The following is an 18,099-nucleotide window of genomic DNA, read 5'->3' as shown; positions in this document are numbered from 1 at the left end:
GCAGCAGCTTCTTAATTGGCTCCAGGTGTTCTAATTAGCCCGCCTGCCTTAACTGGTTCCAGCAAGTTCCTGCTTGTTCTGGAACTCCCCGTTACCTTACCGAGGTAAAAGGGATCTACTTAATCTAGGACTAATATATCCGCCTTCTATCACTCATCTGTGGTTTCCCAGGGTGAGGCTTATCCATTGCACTGCGGGTGTGCTGACCCCTACGATTTCCCCAAATGCGGGAATGCGGGAATCTCTACTGCATAATTTGTGGTAGTGGGGGGACTGCATTCATGCTCTCCCCTGGGGGGGGGGAAATCACTTCTGTAGTCATCTGGGCTATCCCTGTCACATGCTATAAAAGTTGGCATACAAAAGGATTGTCTTCTCAATATAGAAGGCGAAGACACTCCTAATGTCCAATGAGTGAAGCCACTGCTCTTCTGAGTTCTTGTGAGATTTTTGAAAGAAGACTGGCAGGACAATGGCCAGGTTGCTATAGAACTGCAAAACCACCTTCAGCAGGAAGGCTGGATTGGGGGGCACATAAGGACCTTGATTTCAGAGACCCTTCTGGCTGAGGTGATAACCAGCAGGAATGTGACCTTCCAAGACAGAAGCAGTAGAGGGCATGACACTTGCAGCTAGAAGGGAGGATCCATGAGCCTCAACAGAACCAGGTTTAAGTCCCGTTGGGGGGGGGGGGGGAGGGAAGTCGGCTCATGGACCTGAGAATAAAGTCTCTTCAGTCCCTTAAGAAAATGGACTGTCATCTCATGAGAGAACACTGACCTGCCATTCACCGGTGGATGGAAGGCAGAAATTGCTGCTAAATGCACCTTGATAGATGAGAGAGCCAGACCTTGCTGTTTTAGATGGGGCAAGTAGACCAAGATACACTGAAGGGAAGACAATCAGAGAGAGGCCTTGTTGGGACACCTATATTAAGAAGCGCTTCCATTTGGCCAGGTAGGTAGACCTAGTGGATGGCTTCCTGCTACCTAGCAAGACCTGCTGAACTTGTTCCAACAAGGCCTGCGCCTCCAGGTTCAGCTATGCAACATCCATACAGTTAGGTGAAGGGAGTTGAGGTCTGGGTGGAGTAACCAACTGTGGTACTGTGAGATCAGGTCTGGGCGGAGGGGAAGCGAGGTTGCTACTGATAGTTCTACTAGCATGCCCAACCAGTGCTGATGTGGCCATGCTGAGGCTATAAGAACAACACTCACTTTGTCCCGTTTGATTTTCAGGAGAACCCTTGTGAACCAGAGGGACTGGGAGAAATGCATACAACAGGAGCTCTGTCCATCGAAGTAAGACAATGTGTGAGAGAGAGCCCAGGTTGTGCCCGCACAACAAGCATCACTGGTGGCATTTTCTATTCTCCTTGACTGCAAACAGGTCTACCTGGGGAGACCCCCACCTTTGGAAGATGAACCTGGTGACCTCCGGGTGAAGGAACAACTCGTGGTGAGAGAAAAAGGATCCACTGAGGTGATCCACCAGAACATTCTGGACTCCTGGGAGATGTGAAGCCTCGAGATGGAGAAAGTGCTTCATGTAGAAGTTCCATAGACTGACAGCCTCCTGACACAGGTGCAGGATCGAGCTCCTCCCTGCTTGTTGACATATAACATGGCTGCATGTCTGTCAGAGCTTGCACCACCTTGCCTGAGATCTGGGGCAGGCTAAGCTGACCACCCTGAGTTCCCTGACCTTTATATGCAGGGAGAGCTCTTCCTGGGACCACAGGCCTCGAGTCCTGAGGCAGACTCCCCAACCTAGGTCAAATGCCACCAAGACTAGGACACTGATGGCTGAGGGGCAACAAAGGGGACTCCCATTATCACTGAACTTGATTCTCTCCACCAGTCGGGGGAGGCGAGGATGGGGATGGAACAGTGAGCACCATGTCCAAGTGGTGTCTGCTTAGGGAGTAAATTGAAGCTAGCCATGTCTGCAGGGGCCTGAAGCCCAGTCTTGCAGGCCAGAACATGTACGTGCATGCAGCTTTGTGCCCAGGCAAACTTGGGCTGTTGTAATGGGGTGGACCATGACCTTGGATATCAGGTCCGACAGTCTGGAATCGGGCCTCTGGTTTGGGTCAAGTTGAGCACTGCCCCTATAAATTATATTCCTTGAATCAGAAGAACAGACTTTTGCTTGCTTATCAACAGGCCCAGTGCTCGGAAGGTGTCTTGGACCACGCTGATGTGGTTCTTTACTTGAGCCTCTGAACAACCCTTGATCAGCCAGTCATCAACCTATGGGTAGACCTGAATGCCTCATTGTCCGGGCCATGCACTTCATGAAAACTAAGGGGGCTGTGGAGAGGCTGAAGGGAAGAGAGGTGAATTGGTAGTGAGGCTGGTTTATAATAAACCTGAGAAATCTTCTGTGGCCACAGAAGATAGAAATATGAAAACAAGTGTCTTAAGTTGAGGGTGGCATACCAATCCCCTGGATCGAGGGAGAGAATGATGGATGTCAAGGAGACCAGGCGGAACCTCAGTTTCTTGAAAAATCTATTGAGGCGACGCAGGTGCAGGATGGGCCAAAAGCCCTCTTTGACCTTTGGAATTAGGAAACATTGGGAGTAAAACACGTTCCCTCTTAAGTCTTGAGGAACCCCATCCACGGGCCCCACTGTACGAGGATCTGCACCTCCTGGGCAGGAGGTTCCCTTTTCAGAGACCCTTCTCACAAGTTAGGGTTGGGGGTGGGAGGGAGGGTTGGAAAGAAACTGAAGAGTATATCCGACTGTCACTGTGCTCAGGACCCAACAGTCAACTGCTATGCAGGACCACGCTGGGCTGAAGTGGGACTGTAGGTCTGAAAATAAGATGGGAACTGGTATAGTGCCCTCGGGGAAAGACTAGGTACTCAAACCCATTGGCTGGCACATAATATTTCTTTTCTACCCTCTTTGAGGTGGGGGACAGAGCGTTTCTTCCAAAGGTAGCTTGCTCGTTACAGCCACACACTATTTACTCACACACAGAGTACAAATCTGGAAATAAACAAATTCCAAATTGGATAACCACATTCTGTCTATTTAAATTCTCCCTGTAATTTCACTGAATTAAGTTACTCACCTTAACTGCCAGCTTTAGAGTGTTGCCAGAGATGTTAAATGGTGCACTGACCTTGTATATTTGTGTAAGGTACATAAAGAACCTTGGGAAGATGCTGGATAAATGGTACTATACAAAATACAAGCTATTATTAATTTATACAGTAACACTAAAGTTAAATCTTGTTTAAAATAATTTGCACTGTGATTTTATATTTTATAAAGGGACATCTTTTATCTTATAAAATTAGAATCTCCTTCAATTGTAAAGGTTGGGCAGAGAACAAGATGACAACACAACATCCACATATTGCAGAACTATTTTACCAGGGAAGCACTTAGGACCTGATCCAACTCCCCACAAAGTTGATCAGACACTCAATGACCTCAATGGGAGTTGAATTGGACCCTTCCCGTGATTGGCACTGTAAAGAAGCCTAAGGCCCTAGTCTCATAACTGGCTTCATGTGGGCACAGGAGTCCATTTGCACGGAGCATGTTGCAGTATTGGGATCTAAAATCACTATATTAAATGCAATAAGAAAATGAGATAGGCTCTAAAAAACAAAAAAAAAAAAAAAAAAAACACAACAATGTGTAGGTTTTAATGTAAACCAAGAAAAAAAAAAGCCTCTTCTGAAACAGCCAGAGTTGAACAGCTTCCATAGAAAATAAAAACTATATTACAAGCTATACAAAAATCCAATTAACCATACAAACAACTCAATTAAATACAGGAAGGGTTCATAGAATCATAGAAGATTAGGGTTCGAAGAGACTTCAGGAGGTCATCTAGTCTAACCCGCTCTCAAGGCAGGACCAACCCCAACTAAATCATCCCATCCAAGACTTTGTCAGCCAGGCCTTAAAAACCTCTAAAGATGGAGATTCCACCACCTCCCTAGGTAACCCATTCCAGTGCTTCACCACCCTCCTAGTGAAATAATTTTCCTAATATCCAACTTAAACGTCCCCCACTGCAACTTGTGACCATTGCGCCTTGTTCTGTCATCTGTCACCAAGACCAACAAGCTCCATCCTCTTTGGAACCCCTTCAGGTAGTTGAAGGCTGCTATCAAATCCCCCCTCACTCTTCTCTTCTGCAGACTAAATAACCCCAGTTCCCTCAGCCTCTCCTTATAAGTCACATGCCCCAGCCCCCTGATCATTTTTGTTGCCCTCCGCTGGACTCTCTCCAATTTGTCCACATCCCTTCTGCAGTGAGGGGCCCAAAACTAGATGCAATACTCCAGGTGTGCCCTCACCAGTGCCAAATAGAAGGGAATAATAATCAATTTCCTCCCTCCGATGGAAATGCTCCTACGAATGCAGTCCAATATGCCATTAACCTTCTTGGCAACTAGGGCACACTGCTGACTCTTATCCAGCTTCTCATCCACTGTAATCCCCAGGCCCTTTTCTGCAGAACTGCTGTTTAGCAGGTCGGTCCCCAGCCTGTAGCAGTGCATGGGATTGTTCTGTCCTAAGTGCAGGACTCTGCACTTGTCCTTGTTGAACCTCATCACCTTTCTTTTGGTCCAATCCTCCAATTTGTCTAGGTCACTCTGGACCCTATCCCTACCCTCCAGCGTATCTACCTCTCTCCCCAGTTTAGTGTCATCTGCAAACTTGCTGAGGGTGCAATTCATCCCATCATCCAGATCATTAATAAAGATGTTGAACAAAACCAGCCCCAGGACTGACCCCTGGGGTACTCCGCTTGATACTGTCTGCCAACTAGACATTGAGCCGTTGATCACTCCCCTTTGAGCCTGACAATCTAGCCAGCTCTCTATCCACCTTATAGTCCATTCATCCAATCCATACTTTAACTTGCTGGCAAGAATACTGTGGGAGACTGTATCAAAAGCTTTGCTAAAGTTAAGATATATCATGTCCACCACTTTCCCCAAGTCCACAGACATAGGCGCCAACTCAGTGGGTGCTTCAGGGCTGGAGCACCCACAGAGAAAAGTTAGGGGGTGCTCTGCACCTACTGGCAGCCAAACTCCCCACCCCGCCCCACCTCCTCCTCCGCCTCCTCCCAGCGCACCACATCTCTGCTCTTCCCTCCCTCCCAGCTCTTGATGCCGCCAAACAGCTGTAGCAAGCACTAGGAGGGAGGGTGAAGGAGCAGGAACGTGGCACGCTCAGGGGAGGAGGCGGGGAAGAGGCGGGGCTGGGGCAAGGATTGTGGAGGAATCGTCGAATGGGGGCGGGAGGGGATGGGGCAGGGGTGGAATTGGGGTGGGGCCAGGGGCAGAGAGGGGTCAAGTACCCACTGGTGCCAGAAGAAGTTGGCGCCTGTGTCCACAGAGCCAGTTACCTCATCATAGAAGGCAATCAGGTTGGTCAGGCATGACTTTCCCTTGGTGAATTCATGTTTACTGTTCCTGATCACCTTCCTCTCCAAGTGCTTAAGAAAATGAACCATCTACATTGTCTTTTCTTTTAATTGTACATCTTTTGACATAATAGTCTTTCATGCAATCTCAATCCCAAAATGAAATTCAATAAAGACAAGTTCAAAGTACTACACGTTGGAAGAAAAAAAAAATCAAATGCCCAGCTACAAAATGGGGAACAATTGGACAACCGGTAATACTCCAGAAAGGAATGGGGGTGGGAACGGATGATAGTGGATCACAAATTGATTATGAGTCAACAATGTGATGCAGTTGCTAAACCAGGGTAATATAATTCTAGGGTGTATTAACAGGAGTGTTGTATGTAAGATATAGGAGGTAACTGTCCCACTCTACCTGATACTAGTGAGGCCTCTGTTGGCTAGTGTGTCCAGTTTTGGACTCCACACTTTAGGAAAGAGATGGACAAATTGGAGAGAGCAACAAAAGTGATACAAGGTTTAGAAAACCTGGCCTATGAAGAAAAGTTAAAAAGAAAGTGGACATGATTAGTCTTCAGAAAAGATGACTGAGGGTGGACCTGATAACAGTATACAAGGATCTTAAATGCTGTTCTAAAGAGGATAGTGATCAATTGTTCTCTGTGTCCACTAAAGGTAGAACAAGAAGTAATGGGCTTAATCTACAGCAAAAGAGATTTAGATTAGATATTAGAAAAAACTTTCTAACTATAAGGATAGTTAAGTACAAGTACAGGCTTCCAATGGAGGCTGGGAAATCCCCATGATTGGAGGTTCTTAAGAACACATTAGACAAAACACTTGTCAGGGACAGGTTTCAGAGTAGCAGCCGTGTTAGTCTGTATTCGCAAAAAAGAAAAGGAGTACTTGTGGCACCTTAGAGACTAACAAATTTATTAGAGCATAAGCTTTCGTGAGCTACAGCTCACTTCATCGAATGCATCCGATGAAGTGAGCTGTAGTTCACGAAAGCTTATGCTCTAATAAATTTGTTAGTCTCTAAGGTGCCACAAGTACTCCTTTTCTTTTTGTCAGGGACAGTCTAGGTTCACTTGGTCCGGTCTCAGAGCAGGAGGCTGGACTATATTTTTATGATTCTATGATTATAGAGGCAACATTATAGACTGTGGAGACTGAATGCAATAAAAGTTTCTTCCCACCACCCTCAAAGTTCTCTAGATTTACTAATTGCTAGATAAAGAAAATTCAGTACATCACATAAGCACACTATCGCAAGTAGATTACAAGGCCCAGACTTTCAAAAAAAAGCACAGTTCATATTTACAAACCTAAATGAAGTGGCCAGATTTTCAGAAGCACGTTGTACCCTGCAGTTCTACATTGTACTAAAATCACAATGAGCAATTTCAAAGGTGTTATTTTATGCCATTTTCTATTCAGTTTTATAAAAAAAAGTATCACAAAGGTGATTAGTGTAGCAATATTGGAACAAAAATTCTATTTCATGACTTATTAAAGCTGACAGAGTAAGACCAAACTAATCCTGAGTGAGGCAGAGAATAGTTTAGGCCACTGCCGTGGTGACACGTGATCTTCATCAAAATGGTGTCATAGAAAGACTAATGAGGGTACAAAGAGGAAGCTAAAGGGGCATGACACAATAGTGACAATATTGACAAACTATTTAATTTGATTTTACTCAGCTTTATACAGAGCCAAAAAGGAACTACTGCAAAAAGCATGAAATGCTGAAACTCGCTTGTACCCTCCCCTCCTTGGGCTAAGAGCTTGTCAGTTTCTTTTGGCATGTCTTCACTATGGAGCTAAATCGGCGCTACAGCAATCGATGCAGTGGCATCGATTTAGCAGATCTGGTGAAGACCCACTAAGTTGATGGCAGAGCGCTCTCCCATCTATTTCTGTATTCCACCTCCCTGAGAAGCGTAGGAGAAGTTGGTGTGAGAGCGTCTCCCGTCAACATAGGGTGGTGCTGACACCGTGGTAAATGGATCTAGCTACGTCAACTTTAGTTATATTATTCATGTAATGAAGTGACATAGCTCAGATCGATTTACCACAGTAGTCTAGACCTGGCCTTTATGGTAGTATGGAGAACAAACTATCTGACAAATTCTCCCCCCCCCCCCGCCTTCTCTCAACCCTCCATCCTGTGCTTCTAGACAGATGTCCCTCGTATTTCCCACTTCCAACATGTCAAGTGGGACTACCTTAACTCCTTCCCCTCCCATCTTTTGACACACACATTCACCATGCCTCCTTTCTTTCATGGTCCCTTTGGGTCCTCCTTCCTCAGGTACTGCTATATTTATTCCCCTGTGCCCACTGCAATTTGTAGACCTCCTTAATCCCATGTGTCACTTAGTTTCTCTTTTGTCTTTCAAATACCTATTTGAATCCGACTTCACTCAGGAAGCCTTCCATCTCCAACGCTCACAAAAATAAAACACTAAAACCAAAATCACAGTGAATATTATGTAAAATCAAATGACTGTGACCTTATTTTATGTGATGACTATCCTACGTTTCCAGACCGTACATCCTTGTCTGATGTTTTCATCTTTTGTTGAGTCTAATTTAGATTTCAATTTCCTTCCTGTCAAGTATGGCTCATCTACAAAGTACCATGCACATTTCTGGCACTGTGTGTGTGTGTGTTTATTTTATATATTATATATAAAAACACAGTCCCCATACTCAGTCATAGTGTTGTGGATGACTGCACTCAGCAGTGATAATTTTTATGAGTAAATATTACACACGATGTACAACATACTATTACACAATGCATGAGATTTTCAAAGTGCTCCAGTTTTGTGTAACTCTGTTCTCAATAAGCTCAATGATGAAACTCTCAGTAACTTCTGTGGGACCAGAGTTATGTCGCAAGTGAGTGATTATTAAAGTCCTGCCCCACATGGAATGATAACACCATTATTTTTATTTGTCTCTCACTTTGCCTGAAAATCCTGGTTATTTAAATTGTTAACCTAATAGGGACATCTATCTTGAGGCGCCCAGGTCATAATGGACAGTCATGGTAGGGAAAAGGTAACAAATTGAGGAAGACAGGAGTATATCATATGTTCAGTAAGTTAGTTAAGCATTTCCTATACTAAAGATTTATTTACAAGTTGGATTGTGCCACGTATGCTCTGATCTGCATTAAGGTCACAATTACAACTGGTCCAAAATAAAATAAAGTAAGTTAATTTGGAATTTTTTTGACAATAAAAATGAAAAGGAAAACATTTTCGTGTGAAGTGGTCATAAATATAAAGGAAAAGGTAAACACCTTCAAAATCCCTCCTGGCTAGAGGAAAAACCCTTTCACCTGTAAAGGGTTAAGAAGCTAGGTTAACCTCGCTGGCACCTGACCAAAATGACCAATGAGGAGACGAGATACTTTCAAAGCTGTGGGGGGGAGAAACAAAGGGTCTGAGTCTGTCTGGGTGATGCTTTTGCCGGTGACAGAACAGGAATGGAGTCTTAGAATTTAGTAAATAATCTAGCTAGGTAAGTGTTAGATTATGATTTCTTTAAATGGTTGAGAAAATAACCTGTGCTGAATGGAATGGATATTCCTGTTTTTGTGTCTTTTTGTAACTTATGGTTTTGCTTAGAGGGATTCTCTAGTTTTGAAACTAAATTACCCTGTAAAGTATTTATCATCACGATTTTACGGAGGTGATTCTTTTTACCTTTTCTTCTATTAAAATTCTTCTTTTAAGAAACAATGCTTTTTCATTGTTCTTAAGATCCAAGGGTTTGAGTCTGTGGTCACCTATGTAAATTGGTGAGGTTTTTTTACCAAACCTTCCCCAGGAAGGGGGGTGCAAGTTTTTGGTGAGGATTTTTTTTGGGGGGGAAGGAGGGGAAGATGTTTCCAAACAGCTCTTTCCTAATAAAAAACCCAGTTAGACGTTTGGTGGTGGCAGCAAAAGTCCAAGGGCAAAAGGTAAAATAGTTTGTACCTTGGGGAAGTTTTAACCTAAGCTGGTAAAAGTAAGCTTAAGAGGTTTTCATGCTGGTCCCCACATCTGTACCCTAGAGTTCAGAGTGGGGAAGGAACCTTGACATGGTGGCAGAGCGGTGGGATTAACTTAAAATCATTTTGAGATCAATTTGAGATGTTTTGAACCAGAAACACTGATTTTAAAAGAGAATTTTTTTTTCCTTTGGGCTGCTGGAAAGCAGGTTTTCAACTGGAAGCAGTTGGGTTTTTCTTCTCTGCTTTGGGGCCAGAGCAGAGACAAAAGGGAATTCTCTTTTGTGAGCTAGAGTTTTCTTTACCTAAAGGCAGGGTAGTTAACCTCCTGGAGGGAAGTTCACCAGTCTTCACAGACCTAAAGATTATTATTATTTTATTTTATTTTTTTACCTAGAGCAACTAGAGGGGTTTTCTGCCTATTTGCCTGGTGACAAAGGAGTTAGGGTTGGGGTTTTTTTAAATTTTTTTGTTGTTGGGTTTTTTGGGGGTTTTTTTGGATTTTTCTGTAGGCTGACAATCACTATCAGAGAATATAAGTATCATATTACAGCACAGCAAAATTTTACAAGCAAAGTTTTTTTGTTTGTTTGTTTGTTTTATTTCTAACTCTTGGGTGTAAAGTTACTTACAAACAGAGAGGTAAAGATGATAAAAACCAAGACAACACAAACTGGAGTTAGCCAGACTGGAGGCAGTGAAAGAGGCAGAAAAAGCCCTAGAAGCTGCCGACAAGAGAGAAATGGAGGCAGCGAAAGAGGCAGAACAACACCGAGAGGCTGCTCACAGGAGAGCTATGGAGGCAAAAAAAACCCCAAGAGGCTGCCCACAGGAGAGCAATGGAGGCAAAGGAAAAAAGAAATGGAGGCAGGGCCAAAGAACTGGAGGAGAAGGAAAAAAAAGAGAGGAAGCATGCACTGGAGATGGAGAAGGCAAAGGCTCAGCAGAATACACCAACAAACCCTAGCAATCCTTCTCCAGGTACCACTTCCCATCCCAGAAAGTTCCCCACTTACAAGGCAGGCGATGATACCGAGGCCTTCTTAGAAAACTTTGAAAGGGCCTGCCTTGGGTACAGCATCTTTACAGACCAATAGATGGTAAAGCTGAGACCGCAGCTCAGAGGACCCTTAGCTGAGGTGGCGGCTGAAATGCCTAAGGAACACATGAACCAGTATGAACTGTTTAAAACCAAGGTGAGAGTCAGAATGCGGCTAACACCCAAGCATTCCCGTCGGCGATTCAGAGCCCTAAGGTGGAAACCAGATGTGTCATTTACCCGACATGCCTACCACATTGTGAAACATTGGGATACCTGGATATCAGGAGCAAGTGTTAAATCCCCAGAAGATTTGCCCTTCCTAATGCAAATGGAGCAGTTCTTAGAGGGTGTTCCTGAAGAAATAAAAAGATACATCCTAGATGGGAAGCCCAAAACTGTAATCGAGGCAGGGGAGATTGGAGCCAAATGGGTGGAAGTTGCAGAAAAGAAAAAAATTGGTTGCAATTGGAGCGGATACCAGAAGGGACAACCTCAGACCACCCCCTACTACTGGGGGCCGCCCAAGGCCCCAACTACCCCCCAAGGTACCCTCCAGACACCTTATTGTCCCGCCACACAGTTCTCCAGCAACCCACCTCGCCCCAGTGACCTGGCAGTTGGACAATGTTTTAAATGTAACAAGCCAGGGCATGTGAAGGCCAACTGCCCCACGAACCCCAACAGATTACAGTTCATGGCACCGGAATCACACCCAGGGCCCTCAGGCCCAGATACCTCCCAGATACCCTCGGAGCAGAGGGAAACTGAGTGTGGGCAGGAAGAAGGTCACCGCGTGGAGGGACACCGGAGCACAAGTGTCAGCTATCCATGTTTCCTTAGTGGACCCCAATTTAATCAACCCAGAGATCCAAGTGACGATTCAACCCTTCAAGTCAAACTCTTTCAATTTACCTACAGCCAAGTTGCCTGTCCAGTACAAGGGCTGGTCATGAACGTGCACTTTTGCAGTCTCTGATGATTATCCCATCCCCATGCTGTTTGGGGGGAAGACTTGGCCAATCATGTGAAGCGAGCCAAGAGGGTGGGAATGGTCACCCGCAGCCAGGCTAAACAAGCCATCATGCCCAGCTCTGTTCCGAAACTTCTACCAGGACCCGGTCAGAGGTGATGGACCCGGACACCAGCCCAATGTCTGCAACAGCAGTAGTGGATCAAGTCCCAGAACCAGAACCGGCAGAACAACCAGCACCAGACCCATTGCTATCACTGAATCCAGTACTCTCAACCCCAACCCCAGAGGGTCCCACCGAACCTGAACCGGCAACAGCCGATAACCCTACACAAGAGGCTCAGCTGGAGCCTGAACCCCAACACAGTGCACCAGCAGAGAGCGGTTCACAGTCAACGGAAACAGCCCCATCCCCTACGTCGCTTCCAAAGAGACCAAGCCTAGGTCCACAATCCAATGAGGAATTGATGTCTCCAGCATCAAGGGAACAGTTCCAGACTGAACAGGAAGCAGATGAAAGCCTCCAGCGAGCTTCAACAGTGGCACAGAGCAACCCACCACCTCTCAGCTCTTTTAATGGATCCAGGTTTGTTGTAGAAAGAGGACTCTTATACAAGGAAACTCTTTCTGGTGGACACTAGGAAGACTGGCATCCTCAGAGACAGTTGGCGGTTCCAAATAAGTACGTGGGCTAAGCTCAAGAGCTTGACCCAAGCCCACGATCACCCTAGTGGCCATGCTGGGGTGAAAAGGACCAAAGACCGGCTGAGGAGGTCATTCCACTGGGAGGGAATGGGCAAGGATGTTTCTACCTATGTCCGGTCTTGTGAGGTATGCCAAAGAGTGGGAAAACTCCAAGACCAGGTCAAAGCCCCTCTCCAGCCACTCCCCATCATTGAAGTTCCATTTCAGTGAGTAGCTGTGGATATTCTGGGACCTTACATACTGACTTTCATGGATTTTGCCACTCGATGGCCAGAAGCAGTAGCTCTAAGCAACACCAGGGCTAAAAGTGTGTGCCAGACACTAGCAGATATTTTTGCCAGGATAGGTTGGCCCTCCGACATCCTCAAAGATGCAGGAACTAATTTCCTGGCAGGAACTATGGAAAGCCTTTGGGAAACTCATGGGGTAAATCACTTGTTTGCCACTCCTTACCACCACCAAACAAATGGCATGGTGGAGAAGTTTAATGGAACTTTGGGGGCCATGATATGTAAATTCGTAAATGAACACTCCAATGATTGGGACCTAGTGTTGCAGCAGTTGCTCTTTGCCCACAGAGCTGTACCACATCCTAGTTTAGGGTTTTCACCATTTGAACTTGTATATGGCTGCGAGGTTAAGTGGCCATTACAGTTGGTGAAGCAGCAGTTGGAGGGATTTACATCTTCTCCAGGAACTAACGTTCTGGACTTTGTAACCAACCTATAAAACACCCTCCGAACCTCTCTAGCCCTTGCTAAAGAAAACCTACAGGATGCTCAAAAAGAGAAAAAAGCCTGGTATAATAAACATGCCAGAGAGCGTTCCTTCAAAGTAGGAGACCAGATCATGGTCTTAAAGGCGCTCCAGGCCCATAAAATGGAAGTGTCATGGGAAGGGCCATTCACGGCCCAGGAGTGCCTGGAAGCTGTTAATTATCTCACAGCATTCCCCACCTCGCACCGAAAGCCTAAGGTATACCATATTAATTCTCTAAAGCCCTTTTATTCCAGAGAATTAAACGTCTGTCAGTTTACAGCCCAGGGAGAAGAGGACACTGAGTGACCTGAAGGTGTCTACTATGAAGGGAAAAGTGCTGGTGGCGTGGAAGAGGTAAACCTCCCCATGACCCTCGGGCGTATGCAGCAACAGCAAATCCAGGAGCTGTGCACCAGCTGCGCGCCGACATTCTCAGCCACTCCAGGGCTGACTGAATGGGCATACCACTCCATTGACACAGGTAATGCTCACTCAATTAAAGTCCAACCTTACCGGGTGTTTCTTCAAGCTAAAACTGCTATAGAACAGGAGATCCAGGATATATTACAGATGGGTGTAATCCGCCCCTCTGGCAGTGCATGGGCATCTCCAGTGGCTCTAGTTCCCAAACCAGATGGGGAGATATGTTTTTGCGTGGACTACCGTAAGCTAAATGCTGTAACTCACCCAGACAACTATCCAATGCCACACACAGATGAACTATTAGAGAAACTGGGACGGGCCCAGTTCATCTCTACCTTGGACTTAACCAAGGGGTACTGGCAGGTACTGCTAGATGAATCCACCAAGGAAAGGTCAGCCTTCACCACACATGTTGGGCTATATGAATTTAATGTACTCCCTTTCAGGCTGCAGAATGCACCCGCCACCTACCAAAGACTTGTAGATGGTCTCCTAGCGGAATTAGGAGAATATGCAGTTGCCTACCTTGATGATGTGGCCATATTTTCGGATTCCTGGGCAGAACACCTGAAACATCTACAAAAAGTCTTCGAGCGCATAAGGGAGGCAGGACTAACTGTTAAGGCTAAGAAGTGTCAAATAGGCCTAAACAGAGTGACTTACCTTGGACACAAGGTGGGTCAAGGAACTATCAACCCCCTACAGGCCAAAGTGGATGCTATCCAAAAGTGGCCTGTCCCAAAGTCAAAGAAACAGGTTCAATCCTTCTTAGGCTTGGCCGGTTATTACTGACTATTTGTACTGCAATATAGCCAAATTGCCGGCCCACTGACAGACCTACCCAAAAAGAAACAGCCAAACGCCATTCAGTGGACCGGAGAGTGTCAGAAGGCCTTTAACCAGCTTAAAGCGACACTCATGTCTGACCCTGTACTAAGGGCCCCAGACTTTGACAAACCATTCCTAGTAACCACAAATGTGTCCGAGCGTGGTGTGGGAGCAGTTTTAATGCAGGAAGGACCGGATCAAGAAATCCACCCTGTAGTCCCTCTCACCAAAAAACTGTCTGAGAGGAAAAGCAACTGGTCAGTCAGTGAAAGAATGTTACGCCATTGTCTACGCTCTGGAAAAGCTATGCCCATATGTTTGGGGATGGCGTTTCCACCTGCAAACTGACCATGCTGCGCTACAGTGGCTTCATATCACCCCGGGAAATAACAAAATATTTATTCGGTGGAGTTTAGCTCTCCAAGATTTTGATTTCGACATCCAGCACATCTCAGGAGCTTCTAACAAAGTGGCCGATGCACTCTCTGGCAAAAGCTTCCCAGAATCAACTAGTTAAAATAGTCCTTGAGATGTGGAAAATATTGTTAGTCTTTATATACTTGGTAGTATATTTAGAGATGCATGTATCTTATTAACTCTGTTTTTTCCTAGAGCTCCAGGAAGAAATCCCAGCCAGCGTTTCACCCTATCTGTGATTTGGGGGGCGTGTCAGAAATATAAAGGGAAGGGTAAACACCTTTAAAATCCCTCCTGGCTAGAGGAAAAGCCCTTTCACCTGTAAAGGGTTAAGAAGCTAAGATAATCTCACTGGCACCTGACCAAAATGACCAATGAGGAGACAAGATACTTTCAAAGCTGGAGGGGGGGAGAAACAAAGGGTCTGAGTCTGTCTGGGTGATGCTTTTGCCGGTGACAGAACAGGAATGGAGTCTTAGAATTTAGTAAATAATCTAGCTAGGTAAGTGTTAGATTATGATTTCTTTAAATGGTTGAGAAAATAACCTGTGCTGAATGGAATGGATATTCCTGTTTTTGTTTCTTTTTGTAAATCAAGGTTTTGCCTAGAAGAATTTTCTCTGTTTTGAAACTAATTACCCTGTAAGGTATTTACCATCCTGATTTTACAGAGGTGATTCTTTTTACCTTTTCTTCTATTAAAATTCTTCTTTTAAGAATCCGGTTGCTTTTTCACTGTTCTTAAGATCCAAGGGTTTGGGTCTGTGGTCACCTATGCAAACTGGTGAGGTTTTTTTTAATCAAACCTTCCCCAAGAAGGGGGGTACAAGGTTTTGGTGAGGATTTTGAGGGGAAAGACGTTTTTAAACGGCTCTTTCCTAATAAAAACGGTTAGACGTTTGGTGGTAGCAGCAAAAGTCCAAGGGCAAAAGGTAAAATAGTTTGTACCTTGGGGAAGTTTTAACCTAAGCTGGTAAAAGTAAGCTTAAGAAGTTTTCATGCTGGTCCCCTCATCTGTACCCTAGAGTTCAGAGTGGGGAAGGAACCTTGACAGAAGTTTTTCCACTTTTTGACCAGCTCTAGTCAAAATGCCTTGCAAATCTCCCCAGCACATAGTTCATGCCTTCTGTGCAACCTTTAAAGAAGAATGTAGTGAGCGGTCCTCTCCATGGTAATTAACTCCACTGGCTGGTGTGAGAGAGATGGAGAGCTATGGTCCCCCACCTCCCATGTACCCTCTTTGAGGGGAGAGGGATAGAGAAAGAGCTTGTGCCTCAGGAAGCTCTAGTCCCGGCACTCTTACGTACCATATGCACATTTAATTTTAGAACAATTATCTTTTATTATTACTACTTCCGTGAATTCAATCATTTACTCCCTACCACTTCCTTCCACTTCAGTCAAATCACACACCAGCATGTGGACACATGGTACATTAACAGCAAGCTAGGCAGTTGCAATGATGCTGGCAATGCCCATATTCTCTAGCATTGACAGAATCAAAGCAAAAATAATTAGAGAAACAGGTCAGCCTTGTTTACAGTATGCAGAAAATACAAAATGCAAACTAACAGCAAGCAAAGAGCGAAAAGCAAATTAAGATTTTTTTTAAAAATTAACTTAATGTTACTTGTGACACATTCATATTTTTTAAAATAGGATTTTATCCTGAGAACATCCTTTAATCGCTGCCTTTTTTTTTTAAACTAATGCCTAGGGTTAAAACTAAGCTGTTTCAATTAGGAAGTCAGATTTAATGATCGTGTTCACAGCCTTCTGTTTTGGCAATAATGGTGTCAGAGAACAAACCTTGACACTTAACTTTTTCCTTACTAACTCATACTCCAATATAAATCAGTAGCACAGCGAGCTTTGGATTCATTATGCAAAGTGATGGTGCAGTGTGGGAAAATCTGACTGTCCACCAAACTTGACAGTCCAAAAGTTGGCCCATAGAATTGTGGGATACTTTGGGTGGACTTCCAGAGAATGAGTCCAGTGGAGCAGTGACTACACTGCAAAGCAAAGCAGTAGGGCTTGAATCCTGGGACATGACTTGACTCAGGCTTGGACCCTCCATCCCCACGGGGTGATGGGACCCTGGGTTTGAGCCCTGGGTTGGTGCAATTTGTGTGTAGAGGGAAGGGAGGGTTAGGCTTAAGCCTGAGTTTGAACCTTGGGTTTAAATTGTGGTGCAAACATACCTTGAAGGCCCCACAGAAGCTACTTCAACTATTGACTTGAAGCAGTCTCTATGGAATTCCTCCCTGGCTTCTCTGTTGCCTTGGATAGGGAATGTCTTTTTCCTTCCCTCCCCCGCACTCCATGTGCATCTTTTTTGCCAATTTCTAGGTTCTGGGTTTGTCCATAATAAATGTCATAGGGCTAATTTAACAGACCTGCCAAGTGTCATGCATCTGGTGAGAGAATGACATAAAGGCTACCCCAATATGCGTTCCTGTAGCACATGAAGGATGTCACATACTCAGCTAGCACTCAATTCTGGTTTGCAGTCCTGCTTCGTCACCAGAGAAGTTGATATGGCACCAGACGAGTCCAGAGACCCTCTTTGCCTCTGCTCTGCTGCTCTCTGCTCCCCCCCCCCGACTTTCCTGTCCACGTGGAGCAGCAGAGAGAAGGTGGTGGCACAGTGGCAGCATCAATGCCCCAATGTGCATGGGAGAGAAGGGGGTAGATGAGGGACTACTTGTGGAAGTATCGGTAGTTCAGCAGCCACTTGTGCTTCCCCTGCATCACACTGCCCTAGTTACTGCTATTTCTGCCCCAAGCTGCTTCTGGCTCTCCACAAATCCTTGCCCGAACGTAGGGGGGCAAGGAATAAAAGGTCCTGCCTCCCCACACCGGCTATCACTTGGGAGAAACTCTGTAAGGGAACCATAGTCTTGAACTCTCTCTCACCACCACTAAATCCACAGTATTTTCAACACTGATGTTTGTGGTCAGTCAAATTTGACTAAGTGTGCAAATTAGCTAATTAAGTAACTTGCATAATACGCAACACATGCAGTTGCATAAAACTTAGCAGTTACGATTAAATGAATTCTGTTCTACAACCCAGAGCTTAGATAAGCCCCCAGCAACAATTTTTCAGGGCCAAAAAAAAAAAAAAAATTAAAAAATCCACAATTGCCAGCTGGAATGTGTATTTAATTCAGCACTAGATCATATAATGGCTAAGAAAAATAAAGGAGGAAGTTAAATATGTCAATTTAAACCTAAAATTATCATTCTTGTGTCCAAATACTAGATCAGAGGAGGAGGATGTGGAAACGTTTGTTCCCTGTCGAGTCAGTTCTTAAGAACAGGAAGGGATCTCTCACTTATACAATAAATTGGTACTCTGCGAAGCACACTGTGCAAAATTAACAACATAGAAATTGGTAAACGTTTCCACTCCCCTAATGTGAAAATAATGGTGCTCTTCTTTGAGCTGCATTCCTTACAACTTTCTTAATTTCCTGTCTTACCGCTCAATAAAAAACAACAAAAAAACAAACCAAAACAGTCTATATTTAAAGAC

At 44.8% G+C, this 18,099-nt stretch overlaps 1 protein-coding gene, 1 long non-coding RNA gene and 1 pseudogene across 17 annotated transcripts in view; 2 read left to right on the top strand and 1 right to left on the bottom strand.

Annotated features, from left to right (window-relative positions):
• MCF2L (MCF.2 cell line derived transforming sequence like) overlaps window positions 1-18,099 on the bottom strand; it is a 262,711-nt gene that overhangs the window by 177,185 nt on the left and 67,427 nt on the right. The window lies entirely within an intron of this gene.
• LOC119850257 lies at window positions 150-294 on the top strand (annotated as a pseudogene).
• LOC122458193 lies at window positions 16,321-17,762 on the top strand. The gene is made up of 2 exons (XR_006278105.1): window positions 16,321-16,448; window positions 17,348-17,762. It is a non-coding gene; the product is annotated as an uncharacterized LOC122458193 (long non-coding RNA).

The sequence above is a fragment of the Dermochelys coriacea genome, chromosome 1 (assembly GCF_009764565.3).
Source record: "Dermochelys coriacea isolate rDerCor1 chromosome 1, rDerCor1.pri.v4, whole genome shotgun sequence".
Lineage (NCBI taxonomy): Eukaryota > Metazoa > Chordata > Testudines > Dermochelyidae > Dermochelys > Dermochelys coriacea.
Note: the sequence above shows the minus strand (reverse complement) of the source record. Positions and strands in the feature narration are given on the sequence as shown.